This window comes from Mauremys reevesii, unplaced genomic scaffold (assembly GCF_016161935.1).
Source record: "Mauremys reevesii isolate NIE-2019 unplaced genomic scaffold, ASM1616193v1 Contig85, whole genome shotgun sequence".
Taxonomy (NCBI): Eukaryota; Metazoa; Chordata; order Testudines; family Geoemydidae; genus Mauremys; species Mauremys reevesii.
Window position 1 is genome coordinate 44710 of NW_024100901.1, and position 17610 is coordinate 62319.

Consider the following 17610-nt stretch of genomic DNA (forward strand, 5'->3'; position numbering starts at 1 on the left):
TTCATTTATGATGAAATCTTGCTGTAACTTTATTCTAATTTTCAATGAGTAACTAGACCTGAGCTGTTTCGTGTGTTAGTGGAGGATTGTTTAAAAACCTGGGATTCCACTTTCGGCTGCCTTTCCATTACATTTCCTCTGAAAGCCACCGAAAGCCTCCACTTCCCACATAACTCTCTCAAACCTGCAGCCATCAGGCATACAGAAGATGCTTACAGTTTCACTCCATACGAGTCCAGTTCCTTGCTGTTTCCTGTCTAACCACTGCACACATATGGTATCCCCTCCCTACCCGGAGCTGCTTCCTGGCTTTTGCGCTCAGGACAGGAAAACGAGAATGGAGAGGTAAGCTGTGCAGGGAACTCTTCCTCAGCTCACTCCACCCCCAAGGGCCTTTCGAGGTCTTCTACGGACTTCAGGTTTCATTTGATTTCCAAGGTTTATGGGCTCATTAATTAGCCATCTCTCCTAATGCAGGGATCCTATGGGTCAGACCAAAGATCGATGGCCCAAAGAGCTAAGAAACAGAAATAAAGGTGAGCGCTAGGCGTTACATTCAGATGAGCATCCAGAATCTGACTGTGCCCTGGCAAGTTCAACGCTGCTGAAAAGAAGGAGCTCGTCAGGTCCCTCTGCTAGCACCCAAATCTGGTGGCTCGTCGGTCTGCTGGGACAGAAGGAAAAGAAATGAATTAAAGGAGTCAGGCAATAACAAGGAAATGAAGAGGTTTGTCAGAAGGTTCTGTCTGATTGACTGTCTTCCCAGCTACCCATCAAAGTTAAAGACCTAGCCCAGTATCCTGTCTGCTGACAGCAGCCAATGCCAGGTGCCCCAGAGGGAATGAACAGAACAGGGAATCATCAAGTGCTCCATCCCCTGTCGCCCATGCCCTTCTGGCAAACAGGGATACCTAGCTAGGGATACCGCTGGCAAAGCGCCATAGATGGACCTATCCTCCATTAATTTATCTAGTGCTTTTTTGAACCCTGTTATAGTCTTGGCCTTCACGACATCCTCTGGCAAAGAGTTCCACAGGTTGGCTGTGTGGTGCGTGAAGAAAGACTTCCTTTTGTTTGTTTTAAAGCTGCTGCCTATTAATTTGGTTTGGTGACCCCTGGTTCGTGTGTTATGAGAAGGAGTATATAACTCTTCCTTATTTACTTGGTCTACGCCAGTCATAGATTTACAGACCTCCCTCGTATCCCCCTTTAGTCATCTCTTTTCCAAGATGAAAAGTCCCAATCTTATGAATCTCTTCTTAGATGGAAGCTGGTCCATATCCCCTCATCATCTTTGTTGTCCGTTTCTGAATCTTTCCCATTCCCATATATCTTTTTTGAGATTGGGGCGACCGCATCAGCATGCAGTATTCAAGATGTGGGCATACCATGGATTGATATTGAGGCAATATGATAGTTTCTGTCTTATTACCTGTCCCTTTCTTAATGATTCCCAATGCTCCGCTGCACATTGAGTGGATGTTTTCAGAGAACTATTCACAACGACTCCCAGATCTCTTTCTCGAGTGGTAACAGCTAATTTAGACCCCATCGTTTTATAGGGATAGTTGGGATTATGTTTGCCAATGTGCATTACTTTGCACTTATGAGCACCGACGTTCATCTGCCATTCGGTTGTCCCGTCAGCCAGTTTTGTGAGATCTCTTTGTGGCTCTTGGTAGTCTGCCTGGGACTTAACTCTCTTGAGCAATTTTGTATCATCTGCAAATTTTGCCACCTCACTGATTAGCCCTTTCCCCAGATCATTTATGAATAAGTTGAACAGTACTGCTCCCAGTACAGACACCCGGGGATAAGAGAGGGAAGATCCTCTTCTGACACTGGCAGACCAGGTGCCAGCTCATGCCAAGGCCCCTAGGCCTTACTGAAAAGTGACAAACGCATGGCTGGAAACTAGTCTTGCTCACCTGTTTGTTAGTGTTGTTAAAACAGGCATTAGCTTTATAAAAACGTGTTTAGAGTCTATGACAAGCTCGTGAGTTGCTGCATGCATTATTCTCACCTATAATAGCCGTAGCCCATGTTGTAAGGTGATATATAAGCGTTGGCACTAAAGCTGTAAACCCCCTTGCCACGCCACACCCATCAGGAGAGAAGCATTACCAAGTGTGAAATGCCAGTTTACCAGAAGAGGCGTCATCTCCTTTCCAACAAGAGAAGGCCCTGACTGAGACATCAGGCAAGCCACTGTGGATCATCCGTGGACAAAAGACTTGGTTGATTGCTCCTCCTCACACACCTACGAGGAGGCAGAGCCCTGCACAAACACTTGCCCCCATCAGCTTGAGCTCTGGGGGAATGGAATAAAAATCCCTGTCAGGAAGAAACTGTTGTTCCCCCCTCCCCACGATGCTGCTTGGACTTCAGGGAGCCGGCACACCTTCTAAGCAGCAGCAAGGGATCCCGGCTGTTTGGCTAGGGTTAGCCCTAAAGGACATACAGAGCTTGCGTGTTACAGCAGCTTCTACTACCCTTGGGTAGCAAGATAGAGTCAGGGTGCCCAAGGGGTCTGTCTGTGACTCCATGTTAAGGCTGTTCTAGTGCCTGAGGAGTTCACACTTGATACTTGGTGGGTGAAATTAAAGTGAGCCCCGCTGCCTGCCAGCCCCAGGCGCCGGGGGCTGCTGCTCTCTGGGGCTCTGGCCACACTAGAAAGGTAAGTTTCTAGCTTGCCTGGTTCAGAAAACCAGAAGGGAAAGAAAGAGAACCCACATTACATTTTTTAAAAAAAGAATCCTCCTGATTTGTAAGCCACTGTCATGATTTGGGGGATTTTCCAATAGCGAGGATGGCAACAATGAGAAGCTAAGGGTTATTATGTAGCATTTAGATTACAGTAGGCTTGGGGGGGGGAAACCAGGATTGGGGCCCCTGTGTGCGGGTGCAGCACGACACCGAGTGCCTTGTCTTGATCTTACGAACCAAGATACATAGAACGTAGGCCGGGTGGGGAGAAGTCTGTGTAACTCATGCAGTTGTGGATATACACGTGACCTCAAATATTACCAACCGCCCCACCCCACCCCCGAAAAATACAAAAAAAACAAAAAAATCCCATCTCCCCAACAGACCCAGAATCTGGAAAGCATTTGTCCCTCATACTGTTGAAAAGACTCACAGCAGAAAGAAGGAGTCCAGCTTCTTAAATAACTCTCTAGCAAGACAAAGAAGAACCTCTCACATCTATAGACTCACAAAACACTTCCAAGAAACTGTAAAGAAAGAAAAACACCCAGATTTTTCTGCTACTTCAAAAAACATTTGCTTTAAAGAAAGTATCACAGTTCAACTCTTTTCTGCTTTTCTAACCAGAAGGTTCTCCTCTAAAGGAGATACACCGATCCTGGAAGCACTGCAATACCAGATCAATGCATAGGGCAGACAAAGCAAGCTTCTGTTCTAACCCCCCCTGCTTCAAAAATCAAGTTAATATACAGTCCTCACATCAAGGATGTATCAGAGATTAAACTGATAAGAACAGACACAACACTTTGATCTGAGCTCCAAGGAGCCCAAAAACAATATTCACATTCTGCTATGCACGCACACCCCTGCGCCCACCCATTTCGACCTCACCAGGACGAGCTCCCAGAACCGCAACAACCACCACAACTCGGGAACTCTACCTGAGAATCACTTCCCCAAAATGACTCCAGTGGAAGACTTCGAAGCAAGAACCCTTAACACACAATTCTGTTCAAAGACAGACAAGTCTTGCAGACGCCTTCCTCTCCCTAGTTTCCCCTCTATACTCCTAATTTCCATAAAGCCACCCACTGACCTGGACTACCAATCTCTCACGGTTAACTCTTACAGCAAAACAGGGTAAAGAAAGCCTATGCAGGCGCTATTCCACAGCCCCGAGGCGCTTTTCTGCTCCTTCCCACAGAACTAGCTCAAACAGACAGTCAATTGCATCAAAGCAATTCCTTGCCATTTGGGGCATTGGTGCCCCTTAGTCCCTCTGAGGTGATCGGCTGCTTCCTTCTGGCCTGAAACGCTAGGAATCTGACTCAAAGGGCCACAGCCTTCCTCTTCTTCTGCGCCTATGAACTAGCACTCATCTAGGCAAAACGTTGACCATTTCCTAAGTTAAAACACTGGTGTTTTCCCCACAGGAAAGGGATGGACAATTTCTCTTCTGTGGGAAGACGAGGGAAACCATGCAATCACCTTCTGGAAGGTATATTAAGGAGGGCGGCAGAAGAGCCCTCACGGACTAGACTAAGAAAGCAGCTCTTGAACTGACCTTCCAGCAATGACAAACTAAAATCTGCAAGAGCAGCCTTTCAACTCAGGGGCCCAATAAGAAGCCGTTACCAATAACTAACCGAAGAGTTACAAATGACTCCAAACCAGACACTTTTAGGAAAAACCAAACGTTAACACAAACAACAACGCATTTCTTTGCTGCTCTTCAACCGTGATACTCTCCTCCACCGTTCCTCCCAAAAACATACAAAACCAAAGAGCCAGTAGAATGCACATCACAAAACAGTCCCCTGCTAGCTAGGAAACAATCTCACTAACATGAGAATCTTAAAGTAAATAAACCATTTTCAGAGCTCTGAGCTTTTTTCATATACTATAGATAAGCTTCAGCCAGTGACACCAGTTCAGGTAGCCCCCTTCTGTTTTTCTCACAGCAGGCAACAGCCTTGCCAAAGCAAAGCCTTAAAAAAATGGGTACAAACTCATCAACATTCCTCTCCACGGAAAAATGCAAAGGGAAATAGGCTGGCCAGGGGCATGAGGACAATGGCCCAGACAAAGGGGGAGGGACTTGGTCCAGGGGTGGAGGAAGACAGAAAAAGGGACAGGCATGGGATTGGCTTCCTGTCTTTTTTCCTTTGCTCAGCATTTTACCTGTGACTGTAATGGGGAGACTTGAGAAATACCTGTGATGCTGGTGAGGTAGGTGGCTGCCCGAGAGCACAGAGCTGAGCATTTTCCACTGGGTTGCTGCCTGCACCCTCAGCGCCTGGCCATGATCATATAAAAGCAACAAAGAATCCTGTGGCACCTTATAGACTAACAGACGTCTATTAAGTCTTGCATCTGAAGAAGTGGGTATTCACCCACGAAAGCTCATGCTGCAGAACGTCTGTTAGTCTATAAGGTGCCACAGGATTCTTTGTTGCTTTTACAGATCCAGACTAACACGGCTACCCCTCTAATACATGATCATATAGTGGTTAGTGTTCTGCGCTCTGGCCGCAGCAGCCTAGGTTCGAATCCGGGTCACGGCATTGCTTTTTGGTGGGGAGGGGCTATCCTGCAGCACGCCTCGTGGCTCAGTCTGATGGCGTCCGTTTGCAAAGAGAGCCATCAGCCGGTCCTTAGTTTCTGCTTGGTAAAGGCAAGTCAGTGGGGTCCATTGGTCAGAAAAAGAGTACCAGGACTTCTTGCTGGGCGTCAGGGTCCAAAAGCAACACATTACCTACTGGAAAGGGCTGTGTTTCGAATGTCCATCCAGTGTGCGTTGAAGGGAAGGATCTGCGTGCCTGGGAAGCTGCGTCCCTCCAGAGGCGCTTGAGAAGCCAAAGGGGCCATGGGTGAGTTTGCGATGAGGTGAGTGTGAAGTGTGGAAGGGGGAGGGTGGCAAGAGGAGGTTTTGAGAGGAAAAAAGGTGCTGCTGAGCTGGTAGGTGAGGGTAAGGTCCCAGGCGGGTGTTGTGTGAGGAGCTGTGTAGGCCCGAAAAGGCGTTGTGCTGGGCAAGGGCAGGTGAGGAGGGCCAGGGCTTGTCCCAGGGCTGTTACTGCAGCCAAAGCCTTTGGGAAGCAGAAGAGGGCCATCTCGCTAGAGGGTTAAATTCACAACTCTTTCAACTCCCAGAGCCCGTCTACAGCACAGATGATTTGTATACACCTTCACCGTGAGCCAAATTGGCAGGTTTCCGGGAGCCCTGTGAGTCCGATGTTGTTTTAGTCTCCCTGCTGATTTATTAGGAGAATAAAAGATGGACACTAGAACTGAGGCAGACTACGGACACCGCATTCTGAGAAAACAATGGTGAACCTCCAACTCCAGCAGTGTGGGCCACATAGACAAGTAACCAGCACCCACAATCTTTACAAGCTTTTTCCAAAATAACTCATCTTTTGGAAAAATAGGTTGAAACCTTTTGACAATCTGGCTAAAGATTTTAGTGCCTAACTGGAGCCTAGTTCTTCTGCAAATCTGGCCCTAGCGGTGGGTGTGAGACCTTCTGAAAATTCTGGCCAATGTGTCTGGAAGCTCCAAGAAGCATCGCAACTTTGAGCATTTACTAGAACAGGATGAACAAAACCTTCCTTCCTTGACCGACAATCACCTTGATTCCAGGTTGAGGTTTCAAGAGAATTGATTTGATTCTTAGATGCACTGCAAACAAACACCCTCCTGTAGACATTGGAAGGGGAGGCTGAAATGGATCTGCCACTAAACCACGTTGCCTTTCATCAGTAGCCACCTGAGCAAGAGGGTAACCACTGGCCTAGAGGTGAAAGGCCCATAGCCCATGCTCAGAAGCCTTCAGCGGCTAGATCTGAGGAATGGAAAAGCTTAATGATCTTTCTCCGGGGTGTTACTTCCAACGACTTGTATATAGCGCTGGGTGAAAGGTTTTTGGATGAATATTATATTTAGTGAAATATTTTGGTGGACCCAAAATGATTGTTTAGTTTGGTTTGGTTTCACCAAGAAAAGTGAAAAGAAAAGAAAAAGATCTTGGGTCAAAGTGCAATGTTGTTCTAATTTAGGTTAGGCTCGGTAAGAAGGAAAAACTAAATTGTTTGCACAAGTAAGTGTATTTGTGTAAAAGGGTGCAGAGGCTGGGCTTTAAGGGGCAGATAGCCATATTGTAGTAGTTGGAAGCTTTGCTTTCCCCATGGCCTCTAAAGAGTTTCCGAGCATTCTGAAGGAGGCCAGGAAGTTGCATTCTTCTGGTTGAACTCCAAGCGAGGAAGGCAAGGTAGGCTTTGTTGAAGAGGATAACTCCCTGACCGGGAATCGAACCCGGGCCGTGGCGGTGAAAGCGCCAAATCCTAACCACTAGACCACCAGGGAGATAACAGCTGGGGGGGTTGGGCATAACTTTCTAGGCCTACGAAGAGGCCATTCGTTCATCTTCAAAGGAGGTTAACACAAGCTCTGAGCTCTTTGTTTCCTTACAGTTCCCTTCCTATTTTTAGCACTGATATGAAAAAGAAACAGAAAACATATTAAGACAATTTCCAGTATTGTTATACATTGAGGCCATGTCTTTTTAAAAAAAAACAGTTTTGTTGCTATCTTGTTTTACTCTCCATGGGCTTACAGAAATGTATGAGGGATGAATAAGATGTGGTGGAATCGTCAGCCTTAAGCAATCTCCATCCCAATGAAGAGGGCTGGTGGAGGATTTGAGAAAGAAGCAGTTATCTCAACTACTGAGCGCTGGCGAAGATATAGAAATAAGTAGAGAAGCTCTAGATGGCTGCTCAGGGGAGGGCAATCAGCTTCTGAAAGGTTATTTTCCCTCTCTTGCCTGGGCTAGAAGAGACTCAACTCTCTTAGGACCATGGAATTGTCAATGTGTCTTGTCTTCATGATGTACTAAGGTCCGAGACCGCCTCAGCTGGTTGAGAGGACAAAGAGTGGATTCCGTTATGCTCTGAGACTCTAAGGAGAGAGTGATGTTGAAGAATGCAAGATGAAACGCCCAACGTGGGGCTCGAACCCATGACCCTGAGATTAAAAGTCTCATGCTCTACCAACTGAGCTAGTCCTCAAGGGGTAGCAAAGGCACAGACAGTGCAAAAGAAGAGCGAAGGAAGTTTCTTTGCGTGCTGAGATTCGTTTCCTGACATTTGCCTTCTTTCCTGGTTCCTTCACTCTCCAGCTAGCAAACAGGGCCGTTCCAAGGCTAGTTAGATGCTGGTGTCTAGACCAGAGAAGTGGGAAAATCATCTAGCAGCTGCTCAGAGAAACCTGGGTGGGAGGGTGGAATTTAGGATTCTCCCAGCAGGAGGAGGTGCTGTTTCTCAGAAAAAGCTTCTCAGCGCCCAAGAGGGGCAGAGAAGACAGTTCCCGCCGCCAGACACATCTTTCGCAGGGAGTCAGAACCCCCTGGGGTAAAACTCTTCCAAGGATGTGCGGCTCCAGGAATGTCAGAGAAGGGAAGGACTGTTTGCTTTAGGAGGTGGGTGCGGGAACCTGCAGGTCCTTAGGTCCCTCCAGCGTCCGATGAAAGCATTTGGGGGGAAGGGGCCGGGATAGACAAAGACAGGAAAGATGGGCTTGCGGCTCCTATGCAAACACCATGTTGCCAGCGGTCCAAGAGAAGCGGGTGGGGGTTCGAGCATTTTGGCTGCTTCCTGAGGGCATGGAACTCACAACCTGGCAATGCTCAGAGCCCCGTTCCTCGGGAGTTTTCTTTGTGTTGGTCTTGTGATGCTGAGGAGGAAGCTGAAGCATCATTTGAGTTTGTTTCAGTGCCTTCGGTTGGGCTAAGGTTGTGACCCTGAGCACAGGGGTTCCAGCTCTTAACCCTGAGGGAATGGACAATGGACCAACTTAATCTGTTGGACAGAAAGTAGCCAGAAAAAATCTAATGATGCTTCCGGTTCCTCTGTCAGGATCACAAGAGAAACACAAAAATCCCAAGAGGAACAATTCTTCTCTGCTTTGTTACCTCCATCGCAACCCTCTCCACCTCTTCTTCTGCCTACCTAGCGGCTCTTTGATGGAGAAAGATCCTGGAGCGGATAGAATTTCTGAGATACAAACTGAGAGAGAGGCTTTGAGACCTCCTGATAGGATGTTGACACAATCTAACAGGGCTCTTGGTTGTAGCTGCCTCCTGTCTCTGCTCCCTATGTTGTCAATTCTGTGCCCTCATGAAGCAGCCAAACCAGAGTACGTAGAGCACCCAGTTTAGGGCTCAAGCCCAAACCCTGAGACTAAGAGTCTTACCTTCCCTTTATCAGTGTCTACTGTACTGCTCCCTTCTTCCTCCACCTGTATATGTTTGACATCCATACCTGCCCAAGATCAAGCAATGCCAACTTTCTGGTGGGGAATAAACTGGAATTTACCCAACTAGGTGCCTTGAGCGCATGGATTCTGAAGGTATTTACGATTCCCTCTAATTTCTCTTGCCGCTACTCTAAGAAAGCTCCTAAACAAGGGCTCTTCCAGTATGTTACAAGGGCAATTGAAACCAGGCCACCTCTTGAGGTGGAATCAAGAGGTTGTGTCAGGAGTGGGATTTGAACCCACGCCTCCTGCAGGAGACCAGAAGCCCCAGTTGTGGGAAAGACAGAGCCTTGAGTCTGGCGCCTTAGACCACTCGGCCATCCTGACGCTGGGACAAAAGCAGCTCTCTCAACCCTCCTTTTCTTCAATATTGTATGAGCCGCTCAAGGAGGCCAAGACAGCATCTCTCGTTCAACACCTACATCACATCTGGTTTTTAGACACCATCACCCTCATCTAAAGTTTCAGGTTTCCTACAACCCTGTGCCTTCTGAGGTGTTCTAATCTCCCCCCTCACTTATTAGATGGACACTAGGACAGAGGCAGAATAGAGACACTTAGCTTAATGAGAACCTCAAACTCCCATACGGTGGGCCACAGAGTCAAGCAGCCAGCACTCACAATCGGTACCGGCCTTGTTTGGTTTTTGTCCCAAACTAGCTCAGCACTCAGGGTGTTGAGCCCTTCTGGAAATCTTGCAAAAGAGTTTGGAGCCTGAATGGGTGTTGAGTTCTTAAGAAAACCTTGTTTTTGTTTTGTTTCCCCAAGAAAATTGGGGACAAAAGATTAATCTAGGGTGAACCTGGATGTTTACTGCTGTTTTCGTTCAGCTCCACTAGGCTCTTTCAAAGCTGGTCCGTTCCCCATTACAGAGGGTCCAAGCAGAGAGTGAAGGAACCCCTGTGCTCAGCATCACAACCTGAGCCCGAGGAAAAGCACTGAAACACGCTCAAATGACGCTTTAGGTTCATCCATCAGAATCACAAGAGCAAGACAAAGACATCTCAAGAGGAAGAGTCCTCAGTTTTCATTTACCCCATCGCAACCCTCTTCACTTCTTCTTCTGCCTACCTAGAGGCTCATCCAGGAAAATCACTCAACTGATTATAATTTGGGCAGAGAAACCCAGGCAGGGCTTGTGCTCCCCCTCCATGTGAGCGGATAGCACTCTGACTTCATCTACGGGGTCTCTCAGCTTTGGCTTCCCCAGTTTGTCAACTCGGTGCAGGCAGGAAGCAGGCTCTCCTCGGCTTTGGCAAGCCACTTTCTGTCCAAATTGGGAAACCGGTCCACTCTCCATTCCCCTGTGAGAACAAGAGCAGAGAGTTCACCAGCTGAACCCAATCCGAGGCATTGAAAAAAATGGAATTATGCTTCCCGTTCCTCCGTCAGGATCACCAGGGAAACACACCAAAATCCCAAGAGGAACAACTCGTCTCTGTTTTATTTACCCCCAACGCAATCCTCTCCGCTTCTTCTGCCTCCCTCGAGGCTCTTCCAGGGACAAAACTCATTGAGCTGATAGGATTTGGGGGATGGAAACGGAGAGAGGGGGTTTGACACCTCCTGAGAGGATGTGGACGCGATAGAACAGCTCTCTCGGTTTTAGAAGCCTCCTAGCCTGGCTCTTTTGTTGTCAATTCTGTGCCATCAGGAAGCAGCGAAAGCAGGGTAGGTAGGGCACCAGTGACGTTGCACTCCATACGTTTTATGAAAAGATGCTTATAAGTGTGAGTATGATGTAAGTGGAATATGCTTGATGCAAAGGTCTCTTGTAAGGTATCATAACAAAGGTTCTAACCTACTGAATATATGCCCCTATTTGTATGCATGTCTCATTCTTGTCTCTGAAGCTGGAAATATGAAGTCTAACTCTGAGGTCCTATTGTAATTGTGCAAAGCGTGGGCCACTAATGGCGGTTTAAAACCTTGACGGCTCCCATTGACAATTGGTTGTAAATGGTTTATTGACCTGCAAACCTTCCTGTGTACGTGTGGGCCAACCCAGGAAGAATGGAAACTAGGGGGTCTTACAGAGACCACGATAGTGGAATCCATCTTAAATCTGGTATTTTTCCATTTAGAAGGAAGGGTGAGGACCCAGAGAGACAAAAGATTCCGCCTTATGCCAAAGCTATAAAAGGGGTGAAGCAGGACAAAGGGCTGCCAGTCATGAGAAAACCCCTGCCAGTCATGAGAAAACCTAAGATGTCTGCTGGAAGTAACAAAGACCGAAGCAGGGGAAAGGATTGGGCCCAGACTAGGCAGGAGTCTAGTCTGTGAAAGAAGCTGATTGGAACACCTCTGAGGGTGAGCTATTCCCTGGAATCAGTTTCTTAATGTATTAGGCTTAGGCTTGCGTGTTTTGTTTTAGTTTGCTTGGTGACTTCCTTTGTTCTGTCTGTTATTACTTGAAATCACTTCACTCCTACTTTTAACCTTAATAAAAATGACTTTTGTTTATTAATAAACCCAGAGGAAGTGATTAATCCTGGGAGCAAACAGCTGTGCATCTCTCTCTATCAGTGATCTAGAGGGTGAAGAATTTAGGAATTTACCCTGTATAAGCTTTATAGAGAGTACAAGGGATTTATTTGGGGTTTTGGATCCCACTGGGAGCTGGGTGCTGGAGACAGGTGCTGAGCTGTTTTGAGTTAAAGTCTGCAGCTTTGGGAGTGTGGCCCAGAGCCTGGGTCTGTGTTGCAGCAGGCTAGGGTGTCTGGCTCAACAAGGCAGGGTTCTGGAGTCCCAAGCTGGCAGGGAAAACGGGCTCGGAAGTAATTTCAGTCCCAAGGGGATCTCTGTGACCGAACCCATCACAGTGGCGTAGTCGAGCAGGATATGTGCACAGCTGATTGCTTTGAGACACTGGTAGTGATTTTTAAGTGTGTTGCCCGGAGGACAGACAAAGTGCTTATTCGGGAAAGGGAAGATGACAACTTTGGTTGCCAAATTGGCTGGGAAAGCTCTGGATATATTCAGTAAGATGCCTATTGCTGATGCTTCAAACTATGGTCTATTTAAGGAATTGGTTTTGAAACAGTTTCAGATTAGGCCCGAAACCTAGAGGGTTAAATTCACAACTCTTTCAACTCCCAGAGCCCGTCTACAGCACAGATGATTTGTATACACCTTCACCGTGAGCCAAATTGGCAGGTTTCCGGGAGCCCTGTGAGTCCGATGTTGTTTTAGTCTCCCTGCTGATTTATTAGGAGAATAAAAGATGGACACCAGAACTGAGGCAGACTACGGACACCGCATTCTGAGAAAACAATGGTGAACCTCCAACTCCAGCAGTGTGGGCCACATAGACAAGTAACCAGCACCCACAATCTTTACAAGCTTTTTCCAAAATAACTCATCTTTTGGAAAAATAGGTTGAAACCTTTTGACAATCTGGCTAAAGATTTTAGTGCCTAACTGGGAGCTTAGTTCTTCTGCAAATCTGGCCCTAGCGGTGGGTGTGAGACCTTCTGAAAATTCTGGCCAATGTGTCTGGAAGCTCCAAGAAGCATCGCAACTTTGAGCATTTACTAGAACAGGATGAACAAAACCTTCCTTCCTTGACCTACAATCACCTTGATTCCAGGTTGAGGTTTCAAGAGAATTGATTTGATTCTTAGATGCACTGCGAAACAAACACCCTCCTGTAGACATTGGAAGGGGGAGGCTGAAATGGATCTGCCACTAAACCACGTTGCCTTTCATCAGTAGCCACCTGAGCAAGAGGGTAACCACTGGCCTAGAGGTGAAAGGCCCATAGCCCATGCTCAGAAGCCTTCAGCGGCTAGATCTTAGGAATGGAAAAGCTTAATGATCTTTCTCCGGGGTGTTACTTCCAAAGACTTGTATATAGTGCTGGGTGAAAGGTTTTTGGATGAATATTATATTTAGTGAAATATTTTGGTGGACCCAAAATGATTGTTTGGTTTGGTTTGGTTTCACCAAGAAAAGTGAAAAGAAAAGAAAAAGATCTTGGGTCAAAGTGCAATGTTGTTCTAATTTAGGTTAGGCTCGGTAAGAAGGAAAAACTAAATTGTTTGCACAAGTAAGTGTATTTGTGTAAAAGGATGCAGAGGCTGGGCTTTAAGGGGCAGATAGCCATATTGTAGTAGTTGGAAGCTTTGCTTTCCCCATGGCCTCTAAAGAGTTTCCGAGCATTCTGAAGGAGGCCAGGAAGTTGCCTTCTTCTGGTTGAACTCCAAGCGAGGAAGGCAAGGTAGACTTTTGTTGAAGAGGATAACTCCCTGACCGGGAATCGAACCCGGGCCGTGGCGGTGAAAGCACCAAACCCTAACCACTAGACCACCAGGGAGATGACAGTTGGGGGGGTTGGGCATAACTTTCTAGGCCTACTTTCTGTCCAACTGAGGCCATTCGTTCGTCTTCAAAGGAGGTTAACACAAGCTCTGAGCTCTTTGTTTCCTTACGGTTCCCTTCCTATTTTTAGCACTGATATGAAAAAGAAACAGAAAACATATTAAGACAATTTCCAGTATTGTTATACATTGAGGCCATGTCTTTTTTTTTTAAAAAAAACAGTTTTGTTGCTATCTTGTTTTACTCTCCATGGGCTTACAGAAATGTATGAGGGATGAATAAGATGTGGTGGAATCGTCAGCCTTAAGCAATCTCCATCCCAATGAAGAGGGCTGGTGGAGGATTTGAGAAAGAAGCAGTTATCTCAACTACTGAGCGCTGGCGAAGATATAGAAATAAGTAGAGAAGCTCTAGATGGCTGCTCAGGGGGAGGGGGGCAATCAGCTTCTGAAAGGTTATTTTTTCCCTCTCTTGCCTGGGCTAGAAGAGACTCAACTCTCTTAGGACCATGGAATTGTCAATGTGTCTTGTCTTCATGATGTACTAAAGGTCCGAGACCGCCTCAGCTGGTTGAGAGGACAAAGAGTGGATTCCGTTATGCTCTGAGACTCTAAGGGAGAGAGTGATGTTGAAGAGTGCAAGATGAAACGCCCCACGTGGGGCTCGAACCCATGACCCTGAGATTAAAAGTCTCATGCTCTACCGACTGAGCTAGTCGGGCAAGGCCTCAAGGGGTAGCAAAGGCACAGACAGTGCAAAAGAAGAGCGAAGGAAGTTTCTTTGCGTGCTGAGATTCGTTTCCTGACATTTGCCTTCTTTCCTGGTTCCTTCGCTCTCCAGCTAGCAAACAGGGCCCGTTCCAAGGCTAGTTAGATGCTGGTGTCTAGACCAGAGAAGTGGGAAAATCATCTAGCAGCTGCTCAGAGAAACCTGGGTGGGAGGGTGGAATTTAGGATTCTCCCAGCAGGAGGAGGTGCTGTTTCTCAGAAAAAGCTTCTCAGCGCCCAAAGAGGGGGCAGAGAAGACCGTTCCCCGCCCGGCCGCCAGACACATCTTTTCGCAGGGAATCAGAACCCCTGGGTAAAACTCTTCCAAGGATGTGCGGCTCCAGGAATGTCAGAGAAGGAAGGACTGTTTGCTTTAGGAGGTGGGTGCGGGAACCTGCAGGTCCTTAGGTCCCTCCAGCGTCCGATGAAAGCATTTGGGGGGAAGGGGCCGGGATAGACAAAGACAGGAAAGACGGGCTTGCGGCTCCTGTGCAAACACCATGTTGCCAGCGGTCCAAGAGAAGCGGGTGGGGGTTCGAGCATTTTGGCTGCTTCCTGAGGGCACGGAACTCACAACCTGGCAATGCTCAGAGCCCCGTTCCTCGGGAGTTTTCTTTGTGTTGGTCTTGTGATGCTGAGGGAGGAAGCTGAAGCATCATTTGAGTTTGTTTCAGTGCCTTCGGTTGGGCTAAGGTTGTGACCCATTCATATATATAGTATGAACTATATACACTAACTATACTACAAACGAATAAAGTTAACTACAACTATATAAATCTGAACTATATATACAAGAATTAACGAGAGAAACTACGAGTAGCTAGGGAAGTGGAGGTCAGCTAAGCGCTCCACTGTTCCAACGACACGGGCAGTAAGAAGGAACTGAGCGGGTGGGTCAGCAGTGGTATATATCTGGCGCTATAGCGGCGCCACTCCAGGGGGCACCCATCCGACCCACCGAGTGTTGCTTGGGTAAAAATCTTCCGACGAACGTGCACACGGCGTGCGCACACCTAACTGGAATGCATATGAGCAATCACTCGAAGAAGAACTCCTTCTTTCTTGTATATTGCAAAGAAACCTGGTGTTATTTTTCACCAAGGAAGCTGGTAGATGTTTGAACACAAAGTATTGCAGCTTGGGAACAATCCCCCAGAAATGGCATCTTCCCCCCCTCCACCCCGGAGCTTCCCTGCCTGAACGTAAAGAGTGCCCCGCGCGCGTCTCTCTCCTTGCTGCTGCTGCTGCCGCCCCTAAGGGCTACAGCATAAGAGCAGTGCTAGCTGCTGTAGCACCTCAGGAGGAGGGACCCTGCCATTTTTGGCAGCCTTCCTCTCCCGCTACCTGGAGGAGACACGAAGGGGACTTCCGGCCAGGAGACGGACTTCACTCACCTTAGCAGCTGCTGGGGCTTCTGTGAGTGTTTGACCCTATGATTCCACCCCCGCCCCGTCCCCTGCCCTGCCCCTGCCCCATGCTGGGAAGGCAGCCCCATCCCCATCCAGAGTGAAGTTATGGTGAGGGGCAGCAACATGGAAGGCCACCTGTGATGGCAACCCCCCCATCCAGTACCCATCATAGAGGAGGTGAGTGAGCTTTCTGGACCTGAGAGGGGCCCTACGAGCATGTGCAGTGACTGTGGTGCGGAGTGAGTGTGCTGTGGGGGCAGAGGGGCAGAAGAGGGGTCCCTCCCCTGGAGCTTGCTGCTGCCAGTGGTGGTGATGGGGAGTCCTCTCTGGCCCTAGCCCTGGGGCAGCCTGTCTGCACCCCAAGTTCCTCATCCTCAGCCCTTCCCCACCCCAAAGCCTGCACTCCCAGCACTGAGCACACTCCTGCACTGTGAACCTCTCATCCCCAGCCCCACCCCAGAACCCTCACCTGAGGGGAAAAACATGCAACTTAAATTTGGTGGTCAGTTTGGAGTATCATTTTGTTTAGCATGATACTTGACTATTTTACACCCCTTCAAAGTATGTAACTGGTCGTATACAGGTGTTACGAGGTGGGAATGTGCTTAATGTTTTCTCTGAATACTGTCTGTGTGCCTCAGTTTCCCCAATGCATTTCTTAAGGCTCTAGATGGTGGGATAAGGGGTGTGATTGTTGTAAAGCCCTAGAGGCCAGTGTGATGGTGTCTGCACAGAGAATGGCCGAAACCCTGTCTCCAGGCAACTGATGGCCTGAGCCCCTCCTGCAAAGGTGCCAGCTGAAGGTGTTGGAGACAAAGAGATCAGGTGAGCAGAGAGGAGTGGGGGCTGGAGGGGTTTGGGAGTCTGGAGCTGGCCCGGGACCAGGCGTGAAGTGCAGACAAGGGGTCTGGCTCACTGCCCCAGAATGGACCCGGCCTAGGGGTCCGGTTCACTGTACCTACAAGCTCTGTTTTACACCCTGTTCCTGTCATCGAATAAATCTCTGTGTTACTGGCTGGCTGAGAGTCACGTCTGACTGCAAAGTGGGGCAGGACCCTCTGGCTTCCCGAGGACCCCACCTGGGCGGGCTCGCTGTGGGAAGCGCACAGAGGGGCAGAAGATGCTGAATGCTCCAAGGAGAGACCCAGGAAGGTGAAGCCGTGTGAGCTTCTTGCCCAGAAAAGTCTGCTCCGAGGAGAGGAGGCTCCCCAAAGTCCTGCCTGGCTTGGTGGGAGCAGTTCCAGAGCATCGCCCAGGGACTCCGTGACACCCGGTACCCACCACAGGGAAGGCAGTGGGCTTTCTGTGCAGTGACTGTGGCGCAGAGTGAGTGTGCTGCGGGAGGTGGGGACGATGGGTCCCTCCTCTGGAGCTTGCGGCTGCTGGTAACAGGGAGGGGTCCTCTCTGGCCCTAGCCCTGGGGCAGCCTGTCTGCATCCCAAGTTCCTTATCCCCAGCCCAGCCCCACCCCAGTCCCAGCAACCCCAGCCCTGAGCACCCTACGGCACAGTTAAACCCACATACCCACCCCAACCCCAGAGCCCCCACCTGAGGGAAAAACATGCAACTTAAATTTGGTGGTCAGTTTGGAGTATCATTTTGTTTAGCACAATACTTGACTATTTTACACCCCTTTAAAGTGTATAACTAGTTGTATACAGGTGTTACAAAGTGGGGCTGTTCTTAATGTTTTCTCTGAATACAGTGTGGGTGCCTCAGTTTCCCCTGTGCATTTCTCAAGGATCTAGATGGTGGGATAAGGGGGTGTGATTGTTGTAGAGCCCTAGAGTGCTAGTGTGATGCCGTCTGCACAGAGAATGGCTGAAACCCTGTCTCCTGGATACTGATGGCCTGGGCCGCTCTCCTGCAAGGTGCCAACTGAAGGTGTTGGAGAACAGAGAGATCAGGTGGCCTCCTAATGCCTGGAAAGAGACAATGGCCAGAGGATGGAGTGTCAGAGCCTGTGCAAAAATACGGGAAGCGCACGGTGTGGAAGGGGATGCTGGGATGCTTTGGAACAACTCCATACAAAGCCAGTCAGGACTCTGGGGGAGCTTTCTCTATCGCAGCAGACTGTCTCCAGTGCAGGAAGCTTA

General features: G+C 48.5%; 5 non-coding genes across 5 annotated transcripts; all 5 read right to left on the reverse strand.

Moving 5' to 3' along the window:
• Positions 1-3348: 3348 nt before the first annotated feature.
• On the reverse strand, positions 3349-3544 carry LOC120394943. The gene has a single exon (XR_005592439.1). It is a non-coding gene; the product is annotated as a U2 spliceosomal RNA (small nuclear RNA).
• A 3452-nt stretch (positions 3545-6996) lies between these two features.
• Positions 6997-7068, reverse strand: TRNAE-UUC. The gene has a single exon. It is a non-coding gene; the product is annotated as a tRNA-Glu (tRNA).
• Positions 7069-9236: 2168 nt separating this feature from the next.
• TRNAL-CAA lies at positions 9237-9345 on the reverse strand. The gene is made up of 2 exons: positions 9308-9345; positions 9237-9282 (listed from the first exon to the last, which is right to left on the reverse strand). It is a non-coding gene; the product is annotated as a tRNA-Leu (tRNA).
• Positions 9346-13261: 3916 nt separating this feature from the next.
• Positions 13262-13333, reverse strand: TRNAE-UUC. Its single transcript has one exon. It is a non-coding gene; the product is annotated as a tRNA-Glu (tRNA).
• A 653-nt stretch (positions 13334-13986) lies between these two features.
• On the reverse strand, positions 13987-14059 carry TRNAK-UUU. Its single transcript has one exon. It is a non-coding gene; the product is annotated as a tRNA-Lys (tRNA).
• Positions 14060-17610: the final 3551 nt, after the last annotated feature.